Source organism: Melospiza georgiana, chromosome 2 (assembly GCF_028018845.1).
Source record: "Melospiza georgiana isolate bMelGeo1 chromosome 2, bMelGeo1.pri, whole genome shotgun sequence".
Lineage (NCBI taxonomy): Eukaryota > Metazoa > Chordata > Aves > Passeriformes > Passerellidae > Melospiza > Melospiza georgiana.
In genome coordinates, this window is record NC_080431.1 from 98,408,751 (window position 1) to 98,433,163 (window position 24,413).

The 24,413-nt window shown below is 38.7% G+C and overlaps 1 protein-coding gene across 2 annotated transcripts in view; it reads right to left on the reverse strand.

Annotated features, from left to right (window-relative positions):
* NLGN4X (neuroligin 4 X-linked) overlaps nucleotides 1-22,153 on the reverse strand; it is a 162,049-nt gene extending 139,896 nt beyond the window's left edge. For both annotated transcript variants that reach the window (XM_058042814.1, XM_058042805.1), the window contains exon 1: nucleotides 21,758-22,153. The gene's annotated coding sequence lies outside the window, so the exon portion shown is untranslated. The remainder of the gene's footprint in view (nucleotides 1-21,757) is intronic.
* Between the last annotated feature and the right edge of the window lie 2,260 nt (nucleotides 22,154-24,413).

Genomic DNA, 24,413 nt, shown 5'->3' on the forward strand with positions numbered 1-24,413 from the left:
TCTCTGCCTAGACTACCACCATTGAAATACATCTAAGCATTAAATTCCTTAAGTCCAAGTACTCAAAATTACAGACTCCACAAAGACCTGAGTCTTACTCTTGTCTCTATTCCTCTTCCCTAGAGAAGCTTTCATTTTTTATTATAACCTATTTTCACTTTTTTTTTTACATGATTGAGCCACCTTCTCAACACTTATGCCTGCCACAGAGGTACTGCCTCTCAGATTGTCTAACTGGTAGATAAATCTGTTGTTAGAGATAGAAAGAGGGTCTATATATATTTCCTTAGGAGGTAATGCTCACAACATTTGTTGCTAGCTGTCAGTGTAAAGTTCACTACTTTGGTTTCAACTCCCTTAGGTAATGGTCTTCTGCATCCAGAAGTTCAACATCTTATCTAAGTATATTTTTTTTTTTTAATAGTAATGGTAACTCTCATTACAAACCTTGCTAAACTTTGAGATTACCTAACTGAATTTTTAACATAAGAATATGTCTTAAAAGTTAGCAATCACAAATGTAATAAAGTAAGAATGGATATCTTCCTAGTAGAAAGCATTATATAAAGAATGAACAATGAGGTTCAATCATTCTGCAATTTGCATTAAATTATCAGGCAAAAAAAAATGTCCAAACCACAATGATTGCATAGAAGTGTCATAGCTGGACTACAGTTTTAGATCATTTAGACCTTTACCTTTTGTTTACTTTGATATTATGTCTCCTTCCCTGTTACTGTCCCTTCTCCTTCCAGAAGGCACTTAATTTGTTGATTCTAAGTAGTATTTACCTTTATAGAGATTATGATCAGAAGCTGGGGCAGACACAACCCTATTCTACACTGACCTATGGACTAAAACCCACACAATTTAAGCTGCAATAAATGTGTTTTTACAACCTCCTTACTAGTCTCAAAATGACTGGTGATGAATGATTGATGTATTATATTTAGAAAAAGAATGAACAGTATTTTCACAAGAAGCAACTTGTGTTGAAGATGGGGAGTAGAGAGAAACAAACCCAAAGTACAACAGCAGTCTGGTAAAAGGATTTTTTTAAAACAATGAGTGTGATTAGAAGCATTCAAATATTGATTAAACAGATTTCTCTATAAACATCATCTTTTCTCAGTTCAAAATTTCAGGTGTTGAATGGTACTCAGTAACAGGACCAGAAGCAATGGGCACAAACAAACACAGGAATTTTCCTCTGAATAGCAGACAATGCTTTTCAGTTATGAGGGTGATCAAACACTGGCACAGGTAATTCTGAGAGCTTGTAGGACCCCCCTCCTTGGAGATATTCAAACATTGTCTGGACACAGTCCTGGACAATCAGCTGTAGGTGTCTCTGCTTGAGCACAGGATTTAAAAAAATGATCTCCAAAGGTCCCTTCAAACCTCAGTCAGTTATTCTGTTCTTCCATAAATACATATACATTTTTCAAGATGGAACAGGCCACCAATATGACTGACTCAAGCTAGGCTCCAGTTGCAAAGGTTATAGCAGATGTTCAGTGTTTGGTTATGACTAATTCATGCCAGTGATTCATTTCATCAATTACTCAGATCATTATTGCTCCTTACAGAGCAGCGTCATTTAATATTAGCAACTAAAGAACAGCTTGAATTATAATCTCTGACATCTCAAGTGAATATCTTTTGTGAAAACTAAGCAAAAACCTGATTCAAGTCAGGTAGAACAAGGATTGCTGCAATCCTATATCCCCAGGTGCTGTCCTATCCTCAAGAGACAGAGGAAGAAATTTTAAGTCTTTCCTGATCATACAGAATCACCTGCCTACCAATGGAAAGCTGCAGAGTCAGAACAACAGAAAAGAAACAACTCCATCTTCTTCCACAAAAACCAAAATTATATTAAATGGGATGTAGGCACCCTTACACCTCTTCTAGCCTCCCTGACAAGAAGAGAAAAAATACTTAAGTTTCTATTTGGCAACCACAACCTTGTGAGCAAATATAAACACATATGAGACCCACAAAAATTGCACATGGTGTTTACGAGAGCCCCTCTGGGCATGCAACATAATTGTTCTATCGCCTTCATTCCCACAGTTGTCAACATCACAAGGCCTCCTAATAAAAATACAATTATCTCCCTTTTTGTGTATGTAAGATTCCTTTTCAACAGATAAAATAACTCTAAATAGGGGGAAACAGAAAGAGAGGTGTGAAAGTAACAACTGAGCTGTTCCAGATCATGGCTCAACCTGGGTCTTCAGCTGAGTCTGCCCCAATTGTTTCATATCCTGCCCCAGGTTCACAGTCTAAATACAGACAGAGTTTACTTTGGTAACAAAGAGCAACAAGAAAAAATTGCAGAGAACTTACATCTAAGGTTCCAATTCCTCTTCCCTCAAATCCAATGAGGAGGAAAGTCTTTCACTGGAAATCTTTCTTCCGCTAATTAAATTCAATTCTGGTTATCCAGACTGCACTTGAAACTATCAGTTTTTCCTTCTCAGGGAAGTTTTGGCAGTTTGCCAAAAGCAATGTATATATAAAAAGCAACTATTTTAAAATGTGTTTTCTTTTTTAGGGATAAAATGTGACAGAACAGCAATGGTGGCAGCCACTACCAGCATTACTATTATGTTGGGAGTGCATGAGAAGCCTACAAGAGAAGGATCCTGTCTTGAGAGGAACCTCATGATAAACCCGATTCCTGATCTCCAGAAGAATGAGGCAGTGACACAGGTTGAAATGGATTTTTCTGGACAGAAAACTAAACTAAGCTCCCTCTACAACTGGGGCATGTTGCCTGCAGTACAACCTCCCTCTTCACTACCAGATTATTTTACTGTCAGCTGAATAGGGTGAAGTCCTGTAGCTCAAGCAGCAATGTGCCATATTGAGTCTTGAAACTTTGACTTAACGTGTTTTACAGGAGTGGTAAATGTATCTGGTATTGTAAGAGTTTTGGGTTTTTTCCTTTTCCTGTAATTTCAAATAGTCTGTGAAGACCACAGGAAAAAAAATCAACAGAAAACCAAAGTCTAAACATATATAAAAGGTGAGACTGTGGCCCTAAATACTTTTGATTAAGGCATTCAAAAGACATTTGTGAAACAAATGCAGCTTGTTTAATGCCTCTACTAAGAATTCAGTCAAATGCAAGAAGTTAAATACATTAATTACAACTTAATCATTCATTATAATTTTATTGTGCTGAATGAACCATGTACCAAATGTTAGATAAAGGTTAAGAGTTATGAGAGGTCACTGGAATACCCACAAGGGAAGCATTAACGCATGACAATGGATTATCTCAATCCTCAGCTAATCAACCACTCCACGTTCTAACTGAATCTATTGTATTTAGAATCATCTAAAATTAGCAGTGGACACTGTAGAATAATTACTTGAACAAGCAAATAACAAACAATAATACTAAGAACCCTCACATTTCCCCAAAGCAGGAAATCAGCATGTTGGTAAATTTATTTAAACTCCATTACATGAACTGAGTAAGTTGCCCAAAATATTTCCAGTGTCTCAGAATAAGCTGAAGATTCTAAAGCTTCCCAAAAGTCAAATAAATCCTCTCTTGTCTCCCATCAGAAGGAGAAATGAAAAGATTTCTCTCACTGTAGGGCTATATATAGAGTCATTGTTCTGTATTTAGAACATTCTGTTTTCAGCTAGATCTTCCTTGCTCTAGGCTGTCAGTCATCTTTAGATCTCCTGCCTGCAATAGCAGTAGGTTACATCATATGCTGTTGATTACAGGTCATAACAACCCCAAATTTATGACTGTCATGAGTACAATATCTCTACTCTTTCCATTTGTCTGGTTGAGAAGTCAATTGCTTTTCTCTACCCTGCTGTTACTTGGAAGAATAAAGATATTCATGAGTGAATGAGTTATGAATATGTTGGCCTTTTACTATTTCACTGCTAAAAATTGAAGAAAGACTACAGTTGCTTTGAGCAAAAACTAAGAGATTGATCCAGAGCCCTTTGAAGTCAATAAAAGTTCTCATGAGATCAGTAAACTGAAGAAGTCAGTCCACGTATCCAAGTCTCATACTTGCTGTCTCATACTTGACTGCAGTCTATAGGACACATAATTTTGGGAGGAAATTCTGACAATAGCTGGTAGCTGCTACTGGGAAATTATAAATCACACATAAGATCATGGTTTTGACAGCAATAACTATAACGAAGTCTCAAGCAGAGCATTAAAGAGAAACATATTTTAAAAGTCTCTTCCACAAACACAAAACTGCTGTCACTTTGCAAACCAAGAGACAAATTTTACCTCAAAAAGCTCTAGGAAGTGCTGATATACCCTGAGTCTCACAGTGAAACAAAGCTAACTCTGACCAAACTGAACTCTGACCAAACTGGTATGTTGTTGTAGTGCTCTGCAAAGACCACGGTTCAGGTCCCAGAGGACTTTCTGCCTGAGCAAGCACCAGCCTCTGGAGGGCTGAACAGCACTGCCATGCCACTGTGAGGATGTGTACTGATCCAGCAACTTGGAGATGTTGCACAGTGCTTTAAAATATTTGTAGAAATACCCATTTGAGTACACAGAGACTCCTGAAACACACATGTGTGGAAATTAGAAGTTGGAAGGATAATGACAAAGAGCAAGCTCACATCAGGCACCTAAGTGTCCTGATCACCAAAAGTTTTGAAAAATAGTTCAAAAGACCCCTTTGGTAACAAACCCATGCAGCAATAAAATCCTGTTTTTTTTGCTAATACTGCAAACTCTGAATGTTGTGTATGTTATTTTTCAACAAGTAATTCCCTAATCTATAAGAAATTTTCTAACCATAGATTGGAAATATGCTAACAAAGATATTCTGAATGTAAGTAACAATTTGAAGTTTCTACAAATAAAATAAATCTTTCAGTAATATATAATTTGAATTGCACGCACTTAAAAGCATTGCAGTTTGCAGTTCTTTCTCATTCTTTTTCCTATTCACATGTCTAAAATGCAATTGACTCATGGATAGCTAAGTGATAAATACCTGTTGTGTTGTAGTCATCATCTGATTTTAATTTATAATTCAATTTTTATATTTCAATTTTTATATTTCCTTAGAAAACAAGAGGATATCAGAGCAAATGCTTGCTGTTTTTAAATACAGCTCTTAACACAGGAGTTTTTAACCTTGCATTATTTTTTTTAAATGAAAAATTGAAAATGAACTAAATTGAAATTGAAAGGAATTGAAAATGAACTAAAGATATCAAGAAAAAAATATCTTTGTAGAAAACACAGCTCATAAGCTTTTGAAATCAGATTCTTGCCATGTAAGCATTTCCAACTGTGAACAGAGATTATTACTATCTGATTACTGGTGCATGAAAAAACACTAGTATTTCACTCAAGAATCCACCTGCAATGTATGCCCTCAAAAAAACCCTCCCCTGGAGAGTATTCAAGGGAGAGTTGTTCACAGTAAAAGAACCATTACAGATTATCTGTTTTTAATTTTTAAAAGAATTTGAGTATGCATTTGATTCATTTTTTTTAAATCACTCCTTTTAAAAAAAGGTCTACATTAAGGCTATCAAGATTATCAAGTGAACACATGCAGTCTTTAGTTAGGCATTAAAAAGCACCAAACATTGAATTGATTGAAATGAGTTGAAGAATACATTAACATATACATGCACAAATTCTATTTTCACTAGAACCTGAAAATTTTTCATTTGAAAAATGTTTTTTTAACATGAGTTTTAATTTTAAAAAAATCCATATATGTCTGATTCTTTAGCTTTTTTCCTGTGAGAAATATTAAAAGCTGCTGCTGAATGGAGAGACCTGTGCTGCAGCAACCACTATATTAGCTATTCCCATCACTGGCATCCTTCAGTAATATATTAAAACAGAATTATTTGCCATTAGAATTACATCATGTGCTCACCTATTATTGCAAATAATGAAGCTAGACTTCTGCTTCCAGATTTTCATACTGGAATTCGTAATTCCAAAAAGAGTGAGGGGCTTCAAATATTCAGTGTTAGCTAGAAATGAAAGCTGCTGGTTTTGTTGCTGCTTTTGGAAGTTTAAATTTTATGTCTTGTGTTAAATACATTAAAGCAGGCAACACGTGGAAATTTTCCTTCTGAAATAATATGAAGCTTCCAGTGATTATATTGTGAGCTTTGTCCTCTAAATTGTAAATATTCTACATTGCATTTCACCACTCTCAAAAAAATCAGCCACATCTCCACTGTTTTCTGCTTATCAAAACATCCGAAGGAATAAGAGATGACAGTCTGAGTCCTTAAACTCAACCACAGTAAAACAGATCTGTTATAATTATTTCAAATAGATGCTATACCCCTTGTATTTTTTTCACCCTTTTTACATTCAGAATAATTGAAAATCCTGTAAAACTCCTCCACACATTTCTTCAAAAGGATGTCTCACACAGAATGTACTTGGAGGTAATCAGCATATAAAATACTATATTTCTTTCATACATAACAATTTGCATACATCAAAACTGAGTAGTTGATATTTTTTATGTATAACTAAAACCACTGAATGACAGTGTTAGATAGAAGAATGAAATTTCTTGATACCAATAACCCATGAAAACCTTACAAATGCGCTAGCATGCGAAAGTTCAGAAAGGAATACAGTCTAATGATTCAGGCCTCTGATAGGTGCAGTAATAACCTAAAATTAAGGCTATATTCTAGACTATCAATGGCACTCAAGCATAACAGACATCCAACAATCCCACAGCTTCGTAAGGAAAATGTGTTTGAGAATGACACAGGTATTCAAATGCCAAGAACTGTAAGCCAGGAAAAGAGAAGTCCTCTATCTTAAAACATGACCTGTAACTTTACATAAACAGAAATAACAATAAAGGAATATAAACTGTAAGGGACCTTTGCTTCACCAATAAAATGGGTGTCTGAGATAGGCCTCAGAACAGGAAAGGCAACAGCTTATAGTCTTTGAAACAATGTAAACTGACCAAGATCCAGTTTCACCCAATCAAATTCTTTTATTCATTAATCACAAGTGCTTAATCTCATTCTGAAGAAAACCTTAAAAAAGGTCAATTGCATCCCAAAATTCTTAATTAATCCCATAAATTGCATTGAGAAGCTAAAATAACTAATTTGCACACGACTGTCTTCATTTGAAAACAAATTTCTGGTATGCAGGATGAACCAACCCACAGAGACCCAAGAAAGGTCTTTCCTCAAAAACTTCAGAAAAATCTTCTGCATATACTTTTGTAATCCTACTAGACAGTTAATCTGGTCAGCATCTGAAAGTATCTAGATTGAAGGATGAGTAACAAATAACTTTAGCTATATTTTTTCATAGTGAAAACCAAGACCCACACCATTTCCAAGAGATTTAAAAGCTATGGTTATCAGTGGCATCTGAGCTAAACTAGTAGTACATGCTAGCAAGAAGCAGAGAGTTCTGCAGATAGATAGAGTCCTCACTGATCTGATAAAGACATCTTGGAGAGAAAAATGCTCATCTACTAGTAGGAAAATCACTGAAATCCAGAGGTTGTTGGTGCTGCACCAAAGTTGTCTTCATTGAATCAGCTGTAGAAAAAAAGCATGAAATTTTTGTCATAAAGCTCAGCACATATGAGCATGAATTGATTATCTCAAACATGTGGACTAAAACTGAAATGCATTCCCCTCCAGCTGTAGTTTGTGCAATATATTCAGTAGACACTTGACAAAAAACTTTAAACATGGCCTTACTGAACATATACAGTTCACACTGGGAAACTGAGTAGCAATCCTGTAAGGATTTTTCATCAACCCCTAATGAGTTAGGCATATGGTAAAAGAAGGGGTTTTCTTGGTTCTTTCTTTGGGGTGGAGGGGAGGAGGGAGGTGGTGGTTGTGGGTTTTTCCCTATTTCTTACAGTAGAACAGTCCAGAATTAGCAGTCACAATTTCTCAGCTGCTTCAGTTTGTATCAGCCAAATCCTAAAAATAATAAGCCTGACATCCAGCCACTGAACAACTGCTCTCATTGTCCAGAGTAGTTACCTGGACTATTGAGGAACTTGTACATTTTTTCAATGCTTTCTCGAGAAAGAAAAATGAAGCTAAGCTAAAAGACATGATTAAAAAAAAAATTAAAAATTGTCAGTGTTGGGAATAGCTTGAAAGACTGAATCAGTTGGTAACCAGATCAAGAAATTCTTTGGATATTGCTGTTTGCCACCACAATAGCCAAAATCATCAAAGATAACATTGTACTCCCTGTTGTGGTACCTCAGCTTCTAATGAATTTAGCCATCTGATTATGCTGCATCATTCCTCAAAGTACAACCTTCTGAATGTGGCATTTCTGGGAACAGCACCAAAATATGACAGCAATCACTGTGTGTGTTGTTAATGCCTGTGGCTAGATTTTGTATTTTGGAATACCTTGAGGCATTGGGTAATGTGGATATCAGGCAACTCTTGTGATGATTTACAAAGTCATAGTACATCTAAATGTACCATGGCAATTACTGTTTGATAAATGATGTAGTCTTAGGAAGAGAGGACATCCTTCCTTCCAAAGGATCCATTATGAAATAATAGAAGTTATAAAGGGATACAAAGTCACCTAGTACTTACAAACAGCATACAAAAAAAGCACTTGCTCCATTTTGATGAATACAGTAGAACATAAAGTAAATTAAGGGATTTTGTTATAAAAGATCACTATATAGTTCAAAAATGTATTTACTGATACACTATTTCCTTACCTAAAGCAAGGTAAAGACAAACAAAAATACCCTTAGAATTCTCTATAGTCTTCCTTTTTGAGAAAAAGAAAGTATCCAGGCAAAAGCCCAAGTTATGCCTACATGATCCTAATTTTTATATCTCTGATGTTAAGTTTAAGTGATCCAATACAAATTTTTCATTCATGAATGCTGTAAAATCATGTTTTGCCTTGAGTAAATTAGTATCTCAACCTCAGTAATGTCAAGGGTCTGCAATTCACAGCCCTGCAAGCTATCATCTAAGCCACTGAAGCAGTGTTTTCCCGAGCCCTCCATAACATCATTTTTCTTTTTCCCTTGATGTTCTCACACTTTAGGTCTTGTGTTGTTATTATGACAGCCCTGCAACTGCAAATCCCAATAGTGTTGTATGGTAGGTACTTGTGGGAAAAACCATCACTACAGTCAGAGTGGTCCCTCTTTTGTCCACCCTCCAGCTTCAGCTTTCCTTACCTTTTGTTTTGTAGACTTTTACTTTACAGTACAGAAGCCCCATGTGCAGTGCATAGACACGCAACATTTGAACCTAAAATTACCATACTTCAATCAAAATGAACACCCTTTGTGTAACAATACATATGAAAATCTAGAATGAAAATTCTTTACTGCGTTTCTGGGCTGAAACCCTACATGGGGTTGTTGTGACTAAAGTGCAGGATGCAGAACTTCATCTTACTGCACCTCACGCAGTTGGCCTTGCCCCATAGATGGTCCTGCTGTCCAGATCCTTCTGTGGAGCCTTCCTACGTAGCCTCCAGCAGAACAAATCTCCCACACAACCTGCTGTCCTCTGCAAACTTCTGAGAATGCACTTGGCCATCGATAAAGATATGAAATGGGACTGGTCCCAGCACTGAGCCCTCGGGAACACCACGTGTGGCCAGCTGACAGCTCAGTGTAACTCCATCCACAACCACTCTCTGGAACCAGCCATCCAGACATCTTAAAATCCAGCCAAAAGTGCACCTGGCCAAGACATAGGTTGCCAGTTTCTCTGGGAGAATGCTGGGGGAGACGGTGTCAAAGGCTTTACTGAAATCCAGGCAGACAACAGCATTTCCTTCATCCACTAGGCAGGTAACTTGGTCATCAAAGAAGACCACATTTGTCAGGACTTACATTTCCTAAACCCATGCTGGCTGTGCCTGATACCCTGATTGTTCTGTACATGCCCTGTCATGGCATTCCATGAACTTACTCCTTTCAAAATCATGATGCATAAGCAAGAGTGATTCCTAGCACGACTTCAGTTAGATGCAGGTCAGAGAACCCAGAAGTATTTCCCAGTCTGAGTGCTGGAGCTATATTCTGATTCTGTATTTGGGCTACATGCAAATCTTCATCTTCTCCTCTCCTTCCCTAAAGTGGCCAGTTTATGTATTTCTGAAGTAAGACTGAGCGGTGTTGCAGGTTATCAGTCTAGATATTTGAAATCCATTTTGCCTTATGCAGTATATTACCCAAATAAAATCTAAACAAAGAAAGAAAAAAGAAACAAAAATACATCATAACTTCATTCCTTTGTTTCTTTTCTCCCTTCCCCAAACTATTCTCAAGATATATGAAAGACTAGACAACATGTAACAATCTAGCAAAATCTATATTCGTCATCCATTTTTTTTTTTGGTGGAATATTTTCTTTGGTTTTGCAAATAAAGGCAATATATTGTTATAGAAAGTCGAATTCCTCAGGCATATTTTTATTAATCTTCTCTAGAAAACTATTTCTAGTCTGAGATATCTTCTTATAGAAAATTCAGTGCTTATTTATTCATAGAAAGTTTGTACTATAAATAATCAGTCCTAGTACATGTCAGAGTGAAAAAAGAAATTGGTGTAAAGTAATAAAAAAATGTTGTGATTAAGTTTTTTCCATCCATTTTCTCCCATCTGTACCTGCAACTTCTGCCTGTCTAAACATGAAATCTGCGTACATACTAGAAATTAGCGTGGATTAAGAACTAAAACTCTGATAAAACATACTCTTCCTGTTTAACAAGAATCATCTAAATGGGACAAATAAATTTAAAAGATAAATTTATCTCTAAAAATCACTTAACTTCTAAGCCTATTCAGTAAAATGTGCATCATGTTCATTTCCACCACTTCCTGTCATTCACCTCTATCCTCATCTTAACTTTTCCGAGTCACAATGTCAAGGAGGTTAATGCAGTTACAGGAATTTGTGATGGACCATTTCACTCAGATTCGCTAAGGCAAACACATATAGCTGGCTGGTAAACAATTTACTCCACAAAGAACAAGTCCTTCTTAGCTGAACAGAGACCTCTGCCAAATCAATACATTAAATGATGGGATATTAGCTGCAAAAGGAGGGGGAAATCCTGGAACCTCACTATCCTTTTTTAAGCACTAAATACTTCTAGACACTCAGATATTAGGTACAGTGTCATTGAAGGCAACGGTATAAACCAATGCAAAAACAGTGTTAATGAGATCTTAGTCATGCTTGCAATCTTTTAAATATACAGTTCACAGCAAGCAAAGAAAAATTGCTCTCAAAATTGCTGTTGTGTGCAATATGTCCATTTATATAAATAGGGGAAGGCTGCTTGTTAAGAACATGAAAGGCTAGCACTCTTCAACCTCTGAAGAAAAATTGCTTTCTTCTGTCTGCTTTATTTCTTAGCAAATTTTGAGCTAAGAAAAGTATATAAATTCTATTTTAAAATGTGAACAGAAAAAAAGTTTTGTAACTATGGAATATAACTTAGATGTAAAATAATGGTTAAGCAGCACCTGCATGGTCCTTATGAACTATTACATTAATATCTTTAAGTGATGTACATGAGTAGGATGAAGGCACATTTTACTCTCATTTTCTTTCCTTCACCCCCATGTACCAGTGACAGAACCATTAAAACCCACAGTTTGTTAAGCCTGCCTTTATATAATCCCAGGTAAATTTCTTCACATTCTTCATGCACTTTGCTGCAAAACAAAATGACGACAAAAAAAAACCCCAAAAACCAAAAAACAAAAACCCAAAACCAAACCAACAATAACAAAAAAAAACCCTACAAACAAACAAACCCACCCCAACCTCCTGCAAAAAACCTCAAAAAACAATCCAATACTCCAAAAATCCAAGTATTTGAAATGAAGCAAAAAAGAGGACTTTTCATGATTCTTGGGACAAACAGTTTCAACAAAAAAACCACACAAGCACACATTCCTAACTAAAAATATATTCAGTGATTATACCAATACCTACTTTATATAAATACTTTATTAGGACAAAAAAAAATTAAAATATTATTCAGAAAAAAACAGACTCAATTTCAAAGTGTACAATTTGGTTTTCTACAGAGGGATTATGATATTAAAACTTGTACTTTTACCTTTACCAGTAAGGTCAAGGTACATTGTACCCCCTCAAACTAAATCAAACCCTCATGTTCAGAAGCATCAGCTCCTGTTGTAAATCCAGCTTGATTTATATCTTGCTGGTTTAATTTCTCCAGAACACAGTATGTGAACTGCCACTCCTCCTACTACTACACTCTCTATACTCTTGTGTGTCTACTACCCCTGTGTGCCATCATGTTCTCATGTTCTTTTTCTGTGGAAGCTGATCATGTTAACCTTCCTTTGAAACTGGTCATCTGTCTGCAACTCTGCTTGTTTACAGACTGACTAGGATGAGCCTCTTGAGACAGTAATAGGCAAGAGAAGGAAAAAACCCCAACATGCTGGGGGTGATGAGTAAGAGAGGGAGGGGTTAGGTCATTTAGGAAGCATCCTCATCTTTCACAGAGAAAGTAAGAACTGGAATATGCAATCTCCTCATCTTAGACATGAATATGCTTAATGCTTAGCTTTCAGGCCTTAAGAGCTAGAAGTGGTGTTACAAGTGCTATCACTGCTGTTAAGAAACCCATTAATTGTCTCCCAAAATGGAACTCCCATTTCTCCATCATCTTTATTGATGTCTCAGGCTCCAAACAGTATCTTCTCCTATATACACATTTTGTTTCCTCTTGAATAAACTAGCTCTAACTGGTTTCAGGAAGCAATGAAGTATTAAGCCTCACCAAATGACCATTCTCCAGGGGCAAACAGAAAATGAAATCTACCACAGAAGGATGCTTCTGTGAAGTGTTATTATCCAGTGATCATTTCCTTATATACAAAATGCAAGGCTAATTTAGCTTTCCAATCTTATGTATTTAATAGCTAAGAGAATTCAACACACTGGCACTATAACAACTGCTCCCATTTCCTGTCCTTTCTACAGCATTGCTAGTGTGGCTTCTACATAGCTAATGTAATTTTCATTGCCAGAACAAGAAATCTTTCACAAAAAGACACTCAAACTCAGCATAAGAGAACTGCTAATGCAAAACACCCAAGATTTAATGGAGTTTCCACTGTATTGGTCATCATATTGACCAGTATTACACCTTTATTATGTCATGAGTGGAAAACATTTCACAGGCTCTGGGAAAGCAAATTAAAAAGTTACAGAAAAAGAAAAACAAACAACAACAACTAAAACTTGCAGAAAAAGAAGAAAGAGAAAATAAAATATTCTAACTACATGCTCTAATTTCAGTTTTCTCAAGCTACAACTTTTATAGACAAGACAGATTTGGACAAGAGGAAAATTCACTAGCACATCTTATTTCCAAAGCTAACAGGAAAAAGAAAATACAGATTGAACGTTACAAGGATAAATATACATTTGCTACTCTACAGCATAAGAGACGGTCAGCTAACTCTTCTAGAGAGGAACCTTTGCTCTGCTTCAATGCCTCTCTATGACCATAACAACTTGGTGTAAGAGTAATGGCACATGCTAACTACACCATTAATCCCCTGCATTTCAGTAACATCACACCCCTGTACCAGATCAGGGCAGATAAATCAATGTAACATGCCTTTCACAGTAGAACAGTATAAAAAGCTTACTGGCTCTTCTAATTTACTTTTTTTTTTTTTTAATAAGTGCCAGGTGGCCTGCATTCTATATTCCTAATGCGCTGTATTCGAAACACCTCTATGTAAGGATGACATCAAACCACTAGAAACAAGAAGCATTTGTCTTCAAAAACTGTAACTCACACTTAACTACAAGATCTTGACAAAAAGAAAGTGTAAGATTAAACAAAGCAATGTATTTTCTTAATAAGTGTTAGACTCTTTAGATTTAAGCAGTAAGTCCACCTGCATTGTAACTTTTGTACCTGAACTAAATCAAATATTATCACAATGAGCATGAAATTAACATGCTAGCTCTTATCCAGCTCCATGACTAATTTCCAGTTATGCCAACTGCTATTATTTAATCTGTAAAAACCACTGGATCTACATCATCTGTCCCCAAATTCACCACCTGCACATTTGAAAACTACACACACTGAACATTTCTAATTCAGGAAGCTGACCTACTGCTGGCTGTGTTAATACAAATTCACAGCCTCAGGCACCACAGCTCATCGTTCCAGCTGTGTATAATTTGCAGAAGTTCTACTTCCCCTCATGCCATTGTGTACCGAGAACTTATATTTGCTTTCATGTAGATCATATAAAATGCAGGAGGCAGACATAATACAAATTACATTATTGGTAGAGATATATTTGGATTGGGAAACTATAGCAAACCAATCAGTGACCTGGTGTCTGACTGAGAAGAAACGCTGATTGATGGATTCTTCCCTGAAGTGCTGCATTGGACCTTCTGCACTAAAGCTTGGGTGAAGGGCACATTTCATACAGCAACAACTCGCTAGCTACCTCCTCTAGTCATTGCTATAATTTTCCATTATTTGCCTAAGACATCCCATGAAATCCAGATACATTCCTACCAATTAAAAAATGTCAGAGATTTTTTGCAATGGCAGATGTACCAAAGATTTACATGGGCTTCACCTCTTCTTACATATCCAGGAGAGGATTTTTGCCCCCTTTTTTGTCACATATCACCTATAAAATAATACTGAAATCTATGATCCAAAAACATTGCAACAATAATCCAGGAGAATTATTTACCAGTGTTAAAATGCTAGTTTGGAGAGTTGGCAAGAACTTGAGCACCACCACAACTAATGAGATAACTGAATGAAAAGGTGAACAGGCTGGATGTGAATACTCCATATAACACACGCCCAGTTCCTTTAACAAACAAATCCAAGAAACTTCAGAAAGAAATCACAGATGGAACAAAGTCTGTATAACCATTTGTCTTTATAAACACAGTCACCAATAAAACATGAGTTGAGAAAACATGGTCCTGTATCATCTAGCGTACTCTTTCAGTGCGCATAATCATCCATGCTTATAACAAGCTCTTTGAGGAAGGGATGGAGATGAACTATTTTTCATAGCCTATGCTTTCTTTTTTATTTTTCAAACTAAAGTTTGAAGGCAACTTCATTAGCAGAAGTTAATGGGAAGTTGGGAGAAAAAATTTAAGCATTATATATGATATTGCCAGCTCTATGGAAATACTCCATACCGTTTTGTTCAATTACTACTTTCTCTCAAATCTGACCAAAAGCCTCTTGAACTTAACAGGCAATTTTACACTGAATCCAACAGACCTCATTGCATGACACTAATCTGTCAATGGTCCATTTATTTTGGTCCTGTTGCACAGGTCTTTTAATCTTAATGGTTTATGCTATGTCCAGTAAGAAAATGAGTAAAAATGTACTGTACATTAGAGAGCATATGTCTTATATGGTGTTCTGCATAAAGAATATATTAATTTTGTTTATTTGAAAAGATATGTCTGGAAGACACAATAGATCAGAAAAGGTAGAATCATGTCTCAAAGAATAAACATATTTGTTATACAATTTCAAGGTAATTTGTTCTGTATATGACCAAGTACTCAGAAGAGGTATTTCATGGATAAGTAGTATATAAGTGATAAATTATGTATATGTTGGAGTAAAGTAAGTAAAGAAATAAAGAGAAAGGCTGGAGGGAAGAAAAGATTGTTTATTTTCAGAGAAAGAATTCTTAGTTGTATAATTAAACTACTGATAATTGTTGAGTAAACCCCTGTTCTTTTTAATTGCAGAGTTTTTTGTAGTGTCTGCAAAAAACTTTATTTAAGAGGAGAAAAACTGGCATGGCTGCTTCCAAGCATAAGATTTATGCAAAACATAAGTCTAAAATCAGTACCACAAAAATCAGTACAAAACAAAGATATATGAATAAACAATAGAAATCTGTTTTGCTTCAAAATACATTTATTTCAAAAGAGGCTATCAGCTTTTTTCTGGTTTTATAACATTTGGATGGATACGAAGTAAGACTTTTCTATATCAGAAGTCAAAATGTGATGCATAATGTAGTAATTCTTTATTGGAATAGAACAGATAGATATTTGGAGGTAATTTTGGCAAAATTTGTTTTGGAGCAAAAATACGTACCAAGCAGGAGATTTACTGAATTCTGTTCATTTACTTCCTACCAGAGTTTAAAATTGTAAAAGAAACCCAGTTACAGAAAACATAACTAATTTATTTGAGCCCTCTCCATGCTATTTCTCTAAACGGATTTTTGAAAGACTTGTTGGCATTGAACTGCATATCTTCTCCCTAAGGCTCCAAAGTGATGTTAACACTTCAAGAAGCTTGATCACTAACCCAGCTATGTCTGACAACAATATCACAAGATCACCACTTGATGGCACTGACTAAGATCACCGGTCAGTCCTGGAAAGACCATTAACCTGACAGCAACCCTACTAGAGAGCTTGAAAATCTCATCCTTCTGGGTCTGTACTGGGACTGCAGCCCACACAGACACTACAATAACAGCAATTTTCAAAATAATCAAGCCATTAGACCACTTCAATTAACACTTTGGGTCAGAAATCCTATTCATGATTGTCCTCTTCCATTCCTGGCTGTCCTAGACCTCTCCTAATTGGCAATGACTACCTCCAGCTGGAGGACAAAGGAAAAGTCTTCCCTCTGAACTGTCTGAACAGAGAAGCAGTGGTCTATCTCGTTTTGAACGCTGCATTCAACAGATGAAAATCTGAAAAATACTGCTAGATGGAAGTTTGCTACCATCAAATCATGACAGTATTATTTCATGTTTCATCTTTTATGGTGAAACATTGAAGGGGCTTAGTCTTAATGATCTGTGTAACTAAATCTCAAAAGTACTTCTAATTCCTTTCAAAATAAATTCATACACAAGTAAATACAAATTTCTACTTATATTCATACTATATATGAAATTGTAACAGTAACTGCAGAGTCAGTAAGAGTACCTCAGCCTCCCCATGAATTTGCAAATCTCAGTTAGCACATAAATAACAGAAGATAGACAAGCATGGAAAATCTTAACCCTCCACTGAAGCTCGCCAGTGGTACACACTTACTGGAATACATCCTATGACAATGAGTGGTGTGTGGGCTCAGCGCAGAAGACAGCTGAAAGAATCATACATTGTGACACCAGTGACTACAATTTATTTTTAGATTATTACAGTACAAATCTGAGCATTCCTAGCTAGGGATTGTTCCAGCATGTGGTAATGCATTCGGTTTGAATTAGCTGTGACACTGGTAAAGCCCCACTGCAGATCTCAGAGGATAAGCCAGTGTTCTGCAGGGGCTGCCTCCATTCAGACTCTCGTATCAGCTACGCATGCAAGCCATAAAGTAGCCCTGTTTCATATACAGCTTATTTTTAATGTCAAAATTCATCCCCAATTGTTTACATGGGGGGATAAGCTTAAGAGGGATGAGCTCCTGGAAATGTTTCCAGAATAATTTCCTACTTTTTAAATTCAACCACTGCCGATGCTCTATAAATTCTATCTTTCAGTTTTCTATTCTCTACCCTTATATCCAAGTTGAGAAAAGTTTATTACCATCAGGTCTTATCTCATTGCTAATTTTTTTCCAAGAGTATTGCCAATAAAACTTGTTACTTGCTCTTCCTTCACTAGACAGCAAAGTGTTTTTTCTCATTGGTGTTTGGGGGTTTTTTATTGGTGCTTTTTTATTTTTCCTTCAAATCCAATCTGGGGACTACTAAAACAAATACAATGAGAAGTGGAGAACTATTAAAAGGTGACATAGTTGAGTACATAACCCTGTCAGATGTGACGATCAAAATGGCTCACAGCATAAATGCTTTACAAACATTTCTTGAGAGTACCTGAGTTGAACTGTGACAGAGGATAGCTGCAGCTGGACATGAGATATTTACATTGATTTGTGCAGCTTCTGTTTGTGTTTTATTAGATTTTTATTACTGTAAAGACTCCCAGCCTTGTAATTCTGTGCACAAAACTAACCAATTTACTCATGCAGAAGAGATCTTGAATCCTGATGACAAGTCTTCAAGCGACAGAATGACTAAATTATATGCTGGTTATAGCACGGTGCTTATTCCTGTCCTACCCAGGTGGAGCTGTTCTTTACACTATGTGATTCAGCCATCAAATAGCAGTGTGCGTGCTTGAAGGCCAAGAGGAGGCTGTATTGAGAACCTGTCAAAAACAAACGTGCAAACCTCTATGTAGCAATCAGTAAGTGCTGCTTGAATCAATCTTTTCTTAAAAAATAAAAAAAAGGCCAAACAGATCCTTGTTTCTATATAGTATTTTTAATACAAAGCTTCAGTTAAATAGGTTTTCTTTCTGCCTCTTGCCTTCATCTCTGCATGACAGGTCTTCAGCTGAAGGATGCTATTAGGATTGACATTTTTATCAAATGTAAACATTTTCAGGTGGATGATCCGCCCAAGAACATGGGATTAGCTAAAGATAAAGTATTTGGAAGACTACAAAATATATAGGCTAGCACAGCATCTCCAGTAAACCTCCCAGTTTTATCACTTGTCCTAATTTAATCCAGTTGGCCTGTTCCGTTCCTGCTATGAGGCTTGCTTTTGTTCGCTCGCATTGTGATGACTTTAAAAGAAATGACACTGATCACTCTGCTTTGCTGATCAAGAAAGAAAACACTGGGAATTTTTGAATTTACAGTCTACATTTTCACGATACAGCGCTGCATTTTAAAACAATAGTGAGTGAGTAACCACTCCCTCCAGAAACGCAGAAGGAGAATGTATTTTCTTATCTATATGAATGTATTCCAGTAGAGATCAAAACTGAGGGCTATTACATTCAATGAAAAATTAAAAAAAAAAAAATCAAATTAGCTCTGAATTAGCTTGTTCCTCTTGAGATACAAGCTAATTCAGAGCTAATTTGAATTTTTTTTTTTTTAATTTTTCATTGAATATAAGACCAAGATGTTTTGGATGTCAAACTGAATTTCAGTTTTAGTATTTGGTACAGCTTAATAGGTTGCACTTGCACACCACCCACCAAAAAAAATTGGATCTATACAATACACTGGCATATGAATAGAAAAGAGAGAAGGGGTAATAATAGCTGTATTTATATACAAAAGACTAATAATTTCATGATTATAAATATCATGTCAAAATTAAATTTCTTTTTCTATTATTCTGAGAAGATTACATGCCACCATAGACATTGCTGTTTTGAGTAACCAGAAACTGCGTGACATGTTTTAATGGTTCTCAAACCTTAATGATTCATTGGAATATGATTCATAAGACAATGCATGCAACCCTCTATTCAGCAATATAAGCAAAAAATACTTGGAATTTCCTGCCTTAATGCATATCCATATAAAGGCTACCTATACAAAAGCCTACACAGGTATTAATAGATAGGACATAAAGTAAGTAAAATGAAAATAAAATGCAGAGTTCATTTGATGTATTAAACCAGTTCACTTTTACAATGCAAAGCAGTGTTCTTAGCTAGGAATTGAAACTAGTGGAAATAATTGCTCCTTAAGGTGACAAACAGTTTATTTCTTTAGTGCTGAGGATTTATATATCTAATACAAATTTTTTTCCACATGATATGGGGAAAAAATATTACCCTTTAATACACGAGATCTGCATTAGCAGATGTATTTATGTTTTAGGAGTAGAAGAACAGCAGGGATTTCCATTTTGGTGTAACCGTAAATTCCTCCAATTAAACTCTGAATTCTAATCTCCTAAACACATGCATGTATGTATGTCCTTAACGTTATTGATTTAAAAGCAAACTGGAATTTTATCAGTGCTTGCTTTCAAAACTGATCAAACATCAGGATAAAAGGATGTTTTCAAGGGTGGTTTTGGGGGGTATATTTTGGGTTTTGGCGGCGGCGTTGCTTTCTCCCCCAATACCAAACATCCGAACTCGGCGGTGCGTTTCGGCCATCCCCGCGGCGGGCAGCAGCCCCCGGCGGCTGCAGACGGACAGCGGGGCACGGGCACCCCGACGCGCGGCTCAGGTGCCGCCGGTCGCTGCGGGCTCCGGGCCGGGCCCGGGCGGTGCCGGCGCCTCCCTCAGGGGGTTCCGGGCCCGCCCCGGCCCCAGGAGCGCCCCCAGGCCCGGGCCCGGCGCGCGCGGGACGGCCCCGCGGCGGGGCGCGCGGCGCCGCGGCGCGGGGGGCGGCGGGCGCGCGGCTGGAAGGGCCCGCACCGCCACCTGGCGGCCGCGCCCCGCCTCTGCCGCCGCGGCCCCCGCAAACTTCTCTCCCCCCCGCCCACGCCGCGCGCCCGAACCGGCCAAGTTTCCCGGCCGCGACGCCATCTATTCTTAGCCCCGCTCCGGGCGCGACGGCGGGACACCCGCCCCGACCCGCGGCCGCTGCCCGCGCCCCGCACCCTTCCGCAGCGGCTGCGCGGGACGCGCCCTGCCCGCCCCGACCCTGCGCGCCCGCGAAATGCGTGCGGGGGCGGGCGGGCGGAGCGACGGCCGCTCGGGCCCCGTCCGTCAGGGCGGCTGCGGCGGGGCCGCCCCCGCTCCCCCGGGCTGTGCGGGGCTGCCGGCGGCCTCTCGCGCGGGGAAGGGGCAAAGCGCGGCGGCCGCGGAGGCGCCTCGCGGCGCCAGCCCCCGCCTCGCCCGCCCCCGCCCCAGCTTTGCGGAGAAGCCGATTTACTGCCGGGCTGGGGAGGAGTGTGTGTTTGTGTGGGGGGGGTGAGTGGTGGCGGTGCTTGTCTCTTTTTTTCTCCTTTTCTTTCCCCCCCGCCCCCCCACCACCGGTCCGCGCACGCTGGCTCTCCCCAGTGCCAGTCCCCGCTCCATCACGTGCGGAAGCCCATGCCCATCACAAAAGCGGGCATTTTACCCGTGCCCGGAAAGGAAATAAAGAAGAAAAAGAAGAGAGGAGAAGGAGAAAAGAAAGGGGGAAAAAATGGGGGGAAGGGGGAAGAAAGGCAACCCACCACGGAATAGCTTAAGCGAAAGCGGGTGAACCGCTTAATCCCAGAAGATCCAAGATTTCCTCTGAGCAGCCGCCTCCCTTGTCCCCCCCGCGCGTCTCCCCGTCCCTGTCCCTTTTTGCTTTTTCGTGGCTGTGGTGGTGGCAAGGAAAGTGGTTAGCCAAAACCCTACGTGTTGGTTTTGTGTTTCCCTGAAAACCACAGGCTCACACAGAGCATGAGGTACCGCTCCTGCCCCTCTTCGCGCTTGCAAGAAACTGTGGCTTCGCTCTTTCTTTCTCTGCCTGTACTGCAGATATTTTTCCCTCCTCTCCTCCACACTCTTCTGTTTATTTCCCTGTAAAGCAAAGCTACTTTGTAAACATCTCACACAGAACCTCAGAGCCTTTCCAAATAGCTGATTGCAGCAAAATGCCTCCAAACAAATTATGGTGCAAGGGAGATATAAGGGACGAGACCGAAGTGGGTAAAAAAGAAATAAATTTGCATAAATATGCATATGTGACAAGAAGATCGCGTATGATGGTGGAAATGTCAAAAAGAAAGTATCGCTTTATCATGATGGGAAAAGTAAAAGCACAGACGACTGCAGCAAACTGCTCGCCCTTTGCCAGAGTACCAACTGCAACACCTCTCCCTCTCTTCCCCCACCCTCGCCGAGAAAAAAAAAAAAAGGAGGGGGGGAACAGAAAAACACACAGGAAAAAAAAAATGAACACTCAAAACTGCAAATCCGGTACTCCTACCTTAACACTGGGATAGCTGAAGAAGCATAGGGGTCTTTTTTACACAGCCAGAATCTTTCAGGAAATCCTCTCGGGCTATCATGCAGCCAGGATTATTCACATACGGTTCCTGCTCCCCTTTTTGGAATCCAAAGCGATTGGCTTCTCCAAAGGAATGCAACGACCACGAAAGGGGGGAAAAATTAAAAATAACAAGAAGAAAGACAACAACACTGGATTTGAAGGAAACTCGTGTTCTCGGTTGTAAGCGACCTACATTCAGGCAGAAAATTCATTGCAATCAGTGCGAGAGGGAGAGTTGAGTCTGCAAGTAGGAGCTGTGATTGCCTATGCAGAAAGACCGAGCCGCGGAGAGACTGATCTGCAAGGCAAGGCGAGCTGGGAGAGAGAGGGAGATGGGGGGGGAGAGAGGAGGGGGGGAGAGGTCCAGGCTGTACCAGGCGCTCTCCTCCCGCTATTGGACCAAACTGAATGAAATTCACAAAGCCGCCAGCCAATGGCTCCCCGCAGCCAGCCCAGCGCTACAGAAACCGCATCTCCATCCACAGCCCCCCGCGGAGGAGCCGCGCCGGGCACCGCGGGCTGCACAGGTGGGCACCGCGCACACGGAGCGGGGAAGGTGTCCCCATCCCTGTGTGAGTGTGTGTGTGTGTGTGTGTGTGTGTGTGTGTGTTCGGGGGTTCACACAATTCACACTGCCGATCTCTCTGCTCCGTGGTCATGTACAGCAAGTGCAGTCTTTGTTAACCCTTTACAGTGGCAGTTTCTACAGTGCCAGCCTGTTGTTACCATACTCACCCATCTGCGTTTTCGTGGAGCTGACAGTATAATTGCACACCAAGCAATGAAGCATTTTGTTCCTGTTCCCCATCCCCCCAGAAAAAAAAAATAAACAAAAAAAAACAGCAAAGCAGTCATTTGCCCTGTGCCCAATCACTTTAAACAGATTTCCCTTTTTTTTTTTTTTCATAAGACCAGTTATTTGATGTTCATATTTTAGTTAGCCACTAAGCTAAGTGATGATCAGGTGGGGGCCCTGTGGTTGTTGCCACATGCTACAACACAGGGTCTCTGGTTCATTTCTGTCATATTTTCCCAGGATGGTGCAGGGTGGTGTAGCAAACATGTTCTTAGGCCTCCACAGGTACACCTGTTTCACTCTGCAGCGTGTTCACTTAACCAGTTTAATAACAGCACTTGCACCACCCAGAGTGCAAGACCTCACATTAAGAACAGGTGAGCATTGCCTGACTTCACTGAGGACAGAGCAGAGAACAAAATAAGGGGGTCTTGAATATCTTGCCATCATTTGAAACAAAATCATATTCATACCTTTATGAGATTTTCTTCCACAAGAATTGTATTAGATTTCATAAGTGGAGTTTTTGAGATTTTTCCATTCTGAAGAAAAAAAAAATCTGCAGGTCTTCTTTTCTAGAATCTTTCTTTCTGCCCCCATGTCAGATCCTCAGTAGAGAACAGACAGTGCATTGAATTCTCAAATCTAAATTGTCTGTGATATTTGGCTTATCAATCACTTCTATACTCTGCTGTTTCAAGTGGTAAAGGAATATATACCATCTGATCTAGCAGACAACTAGTAAGCCTGTTGTGTGTCTGTTCTTATATTTCACAATATGGAATGAAGGATACTTCCTTAAGTGTCACTTAGGAATGTATGTTTTGGTTTTAAATGTTGTAAATCTGAATACAGGTGTAATTCCCTGACTTAAAACGTTTTAAGAATTGCAATAGCCACTGTTCACTTATTTGTCAGTGAAGTAATTATATTTATATTACTTAATTATATGTTTTGACTTACTTATATCAAGTCACTTTAGCAGCAGGTGTTCATGCAAGTGAATTTTACTGCTTTTGTTATTTTAATAATGCACCCACAATGTGCAACCAATCATATTGCTTGAATGAGTGAATATTTTGACACATTTAGAAAAGATGTCATCTTGCACTGCCATCTGTCCCAAATTTTGCAGGACAGTCTTTATTTTGATGAATATGTCATGCATTTTAAAGATTAATTTGGAGAATATTAAAGTATGTGCTAGTTAATCTGAATAATGATCTTCCACCTGTGTTGTACTATGAGGAGGCAATTTGTTACAGGTTACCAAAGGATCATCTGTAATGTTTGCAATTAATATTTGCTACTATGACTTAAATATTCTAAAGCACAGCAATAAAACTAAAATTTCCATAGACTGTACACAAATTTGTGATCAAAGTATGTAAATAAAAGGCATTTGGTCAGAACAGCAGAATGTACTTTTCTCCTCTTACAACTTTCAAAAAGCTAAATGTACAATTGGACTCTGTGGTTTATCTGCAGCAATCCACTGCATATTTTTAACTCCAAGCAGGAGTCCAGGAGCACTCATTCAGAGAGAAGAATTCCACTTGCTATACAACACCATCACTTCTTACAAGGTCGCATTGTATTCCAGTATTAACCCAGCTTTACTCGTTTTGCTGGTTTTGTCAGGGAAAGAGTTAATTTGTTCACAGTACAGGGGTATGATTTAGTTTTGTGCTGGAAAAAGTGTTGATAGCACAGGGATGTTATAGTTATTGCTGAGCAGCACTTGCACAGCATCAAGGTCTTCTCTGCTCCTTATCCCACACCGCCAGGGAGCAGGCT